Source organism: Falco punctatus (assembly GCF_963210335.1).
Source record: "Falco punctatus genome assembly, chromosome: 3".
NCBI lineage: Eukaryota > Metazoa > Chordata > Aves > Falconiformes > Falconidae > Falco > Falco punctatus.
Window position 1 is genome coordinate 96,524,590 of NC_137582.1, and position 4,786 is coordinate 96,529,375.

Consider the following 4,786-nt stretch of genomic DNA (forward strand, 5'->3'; position numbering starts at 1 on the left):
CTGTTTATGAGAAGCAAAGAAAGCATCTTAGGTATTTGAGAAAAGCAAGTCTATAAATAGCAGTACAATTCTGCTACAGAGGGGCAGAAACTCCAGCCCTTCATCTGAACATTTCATGCTTTGGGGCACTTGAAATCTGAGTCTGACGTTTGCATCATTAAAATGTTTAGAGTCCACCTACACAGGATTGTAAAACACGCAGTTTTCAGCAGACGTTACTTAAGTCACATCTTCCCGCTGCCTGTTCCCTTACCTCTCCCTCTTTCTTCCCCCTTCTGTTGTTAAATCCTAAAGACTTTCACAGAAACTTCTTTTTATAGACTCTTTTTATTAGAGCACTATCCCCACTAAACACTTCCATGAAACTCTCCATTAAGACTGTAACCACCTACAGACCCTGTGGTATCCTGTTAGATTTTTCAATGTTGATTTTACGCAAGTTTCTCACTGAGCACATTTTAAATGTCAAATTATAACTTTAAGTCTGTGATAGTATATATTCATCCCCTTCCTTTCAGCTTTTGGAGGAAACTTTTTCTTCCCTTTTGCACACACAACCTCCATAAGCTGTCTGATATTTCCCGTCACAGTTCACAGAGAAATTTGTCTTTTGAAAGATGCAAACCATTAAAAAAAAGTAAAAATCAGCAATTAAAGGAGATTTTAGAAAGTTACTATTATGTAAGGGAAGGCAAATTATGTAAGGGAAAGAGTGCTATGGAAAGGAGGGAGTGCAAAGCGTTCTGCAAGCTTAACTCCTCAAAGGCCTGATGGATCTTGATCTTGAGATCTTGCCCGGTTTTCTAACGCAGTGGTTAGGCTGATTAAGGTATCATCTCTGCCTGGAAACCTTCCTGCACTTGTTTCTCCAGACCGTGGTGAGACACAGTGATGCTGCCACATTCAGAGTGATGTGATACCACTGGATCATAGGGATTATGGCTGGAAGGTGTGAGGGCTCTGTGGCAGTGAGGTTGACCCGAGCAGCCAAGATTATCCACCCCCATATTTTTAAGCACCAAGCTGGACTGATACCTACCCTCTGTTGTCCCTGTCCATACCATCCTGTCAAGCTTATGGGAGCATAGTAACTTCCAGAGACACTTTTACAGCCTGGAAGCGGTGTCTAAGGCTTTTTCATCAGGTGGCCTCCAGCTGCCCCATCCATCCCTGCAGCTGGATATTCCACTTCATGAAGATCAGCAGAACAACTCTCACGGAGCTAGGCTGGTCCTGTGACACAGCCCTCCCAGCTCCATGGAAATAAGTAAAGAGCTGTGCTGAATTGCCTACCATCCTTATTCCTTACTAAACCCTGACGCTGCTTTTGCATGTTTGGCACTTATCGTGTCTACACTTCACATGGGATTTATGGGTTGTATGTACAGGCAGGGAGAAACACAACTCCCAGTTCTGTGTTTTTAAAACACCCAGAATAGAAAATCCTCCAGAACATGAGTTGCTGGACACTTAACAGGTTGGCTCTGCTCTTGAAGAAATTATTCCCTAGTGTATTTCACATTATTTACATTTTACATATTTGCATTAATTTAAGGTTCCATGCTGGTGATGTGACCACGGAAGCGTTCTTTTTGCTACATGCAAAAGACTGAGTTTATACTGCCCTCTCCTGTAGTGCACTGAAAATGAAAACAGAATTAAGGCCAGAAGATGTTCTAAGAAGCAAAATCCTACTTAGTACTAAGGATGCCTCCACGTCAAATTCTCCCTCTGGATCAGCTTTTCCTTGTGGTTGTTATTTGTGAAAATACTGTCCCTAGCCAGAACATAACATTTCGTGTTCGCTTTTCCCTTTTAAGTTGGCCTTTGCTAATAGCTCTTCTGCAGAGTAGGTGTCACTTCCCAAAATACCACCGTTATGTAAAGCCTGATTGATATGAGCTAAGGTGGGCAGGAAAAAAGTTATCAAAATCTGACTGTTCGAAAGAGAAGAATGTATTTTTGTTTAAAGCAGTGGGAAGGCATAATTACCTGCATTGAGAACAGGACAGATCTGAGCTCACATTGCCAATGTGAAGGTCTATAGAGAGCCCTTCCCTCTCGGTGTGCTCTCCTGTATCCCTGAGGTATCCACGGCACGGTCCGGGGGGGAGGCTGAAATCCCACTGCAGCCGTAATGAAACTGCCAAACAACGCCGCGGTGTTTATCCAAAGCTCTTTAGCAGTCAGGGTAATTACACCGCTCCTACAACGGGCTCTGAGCCTGGCAGCCTGGAAGGATGGAGGCTGCAGCGTCTGTGCAGGATGGCAGCAGCGAGTCGCTGGGTGGCTGGGTGCTGAGCACCCTGCTGTGCTCCCCGCAGAGCTGGGGGAGCCTGCGCTGGGCTGGCCCAGGGTGTACCCCGCTGACCCTCAGGTGGAGAGGCAGATGGGGTGAGGAGGTCACGGGTGTCTCCCAGCTCTGAAGCTGCTGAAAGGCAGGGTGCAAATAAAACAGCTACAGCAAAGCCTCAGCACCTGGGATTTATTTCATGTTCAAGGTGCGCTTCTTGTCAGGGGACCAGAGCTGGAAAGCCTTTTTTTTTTTTTATGTTTTACATAAAGACAGGTGCAAATTTCCAGCTTCTATCTTTTAGGGGATTTTGTTTGGATCTACTGCTAAGTTTGAAAAGCAGCTCTTAAAGCCCTCCCTTTAAATCCCTAAGCCAGCTATTTGCAGCGTTTCATTCCTCTGAAACCCTGGGAATCCTATTTTCTGCAATGTCTCCACCAAGCTGTCATCCTCCCAGCAGGTGTGCGGATGTTGTTCGGCCACAGAGGGCTCTGTTTTATTCCTATGATTAGGTCTTTCCATGTAAGTTCATTAAATTCAGTCTATCAAGAAGTTGTTTTGCTCAGTCAGTAAGTTTTAATGGAGAGCAGGAAGGACTCGCGCATACGCAGCATATTGCGGCTCTGAGGAGTACTGGAGCTGGTCTTCAGATAAAGAAATCCAATAAAAGGGGCTCTTTGCTGAACAAGTTATTTTAAGACACATCTTCGCTTCCTAACGATCCTTCAATTACAATTTCCTGACCAATAGTGAGAACTGCAGTGGCTCTACTTTTTTTGTAATTTTGCTTTATAGCCAATATTCTCACACAGAAATAACAGAGCAGTCATACTACAGCACAGCTGTCATCACTGTTAATCTAGCCACATATATAAGCCTTTAAAAATAATTTGTCAAAGCGTTTAGTTGAAGTAAGGGTGGCTTCAAACATTTCTTTAGTCTCTGGTACTCCAGTAGCTTTACTACTACTAATATTTCTTCCAGGATTTTATTCCTGAGATGCAAGAATATAGCAGTTGGCCAGCAAACTTATTTTTTCTTGAGCATTAGCACATCTTTTGCTTCTCTCTTTTCTCCTGCACTAAAGATATTTCAGAAATGTTACGGAAAATTGGCATATTCCCTTAGTGCTCTGCAATACATATCCTTTGGGCCTGCTTAGCTCTGCTTTGCAAGAAAGTTTTAGTGTTTTTCCTTAAACCTGTATTAACAACCTGCGTTTTTTTACAGCGATTCCCTTGCTAATTGCTTGTACTCTGATATATTTTCCAGGTTAAATTCACGTTTCTCTACTGTCATTCTGATCACATCTTCTAGAGATGTGCGGTCCCTTTTGCTCTTCTTGGAAGCCAACAAAACTTTATTTAAAAACTAGAAGTGGGTCCAAGCAGCAAAATTCAGATCCAGGTACAAACATTGTCGAAGTCCAGGTGTGGGCCAGGTGGGGGTGGTGGAGGCTTGTTCCAGTGGCTTCGATGGCAGAAATGCCACATGGGAACTCCAAGGGAACAAGGCAGCTGCAAGGGGCCAGCTGGGATTTCACTGGTACTGGGGGAAGAGCATATGGTCCTAATGGTCTGCGGCCACATTTCATCATCCAGCTTCTCCACCCTGAGAGGTGGAGCCCTGAAGGCAACAGGGCCAAAGGGCTGCTGCAGACCTACTGGTTAAGTTCAGAGGAAAGATGGGGTCTCTCTTATGGCAAGTAGCCAACTGGTGAATTAGGGAGCCACCCCCGGCTGGCTCTCTCTGCAGGGCCAAGTCCCACTAAGCCAGGCCAAGGCAAGCCCCCAGCTGGTGCAGCACTCCAGCAAAGCAAAGGCAAAACCAAGGTTTTGCTGCTGTTGACCAAAGCACAGCATTTTCCTCCGCCAGGAGCCAAGGCTCACCGAGAGCTCCCGCTCTCTTTGCAGGGAGAGGAAGACTTTCACAATAGAAAGTCTCAATAGAAGCAGTTGCTACGGGGGAGGATATTGAAAACAGTGATTGGCATCACACTTGCTTTCTTCTGTCTCCTTTGTTGTTTGAACCCCAAGAAATGCAGGAACATGGGTGTTCCTGTGGCTAAATCTATTACCCTCTTCTCTTTCTCTTGTTTCCCCACTCCACTCATTAGCATTTGAAGAACAACTTGCAGTAATCGCACCTGAGGCAGAAGGGTTGTGTTTCCCAGCCCTTTACACAGTCACAAGCGTCACCCACACCTTGGGGGTATAAAACCTGACCTGCGCCCATCGCACCCAGCACCGCGGGGAGGGTCTCACATGTGCTGTGCCCCGGGACAGGATGGGGAAGGGGAGCTCTGCCTGCGCAGGGGGTGCGTGGCTCACTACATGTGCCATGTGGCTACCGGAGCGTGGTGCTGAGCCCTCGCAACGTCCCCTGCGGGGTCACTGCCAGCCCCCTGGCCAGAGGTGTGCCTCTTCCAGCTGATCATACAGGTGTACTCCAACACTACCCTGTCCGTTAAAGCCGTTGGATGGGGTTGAGCTG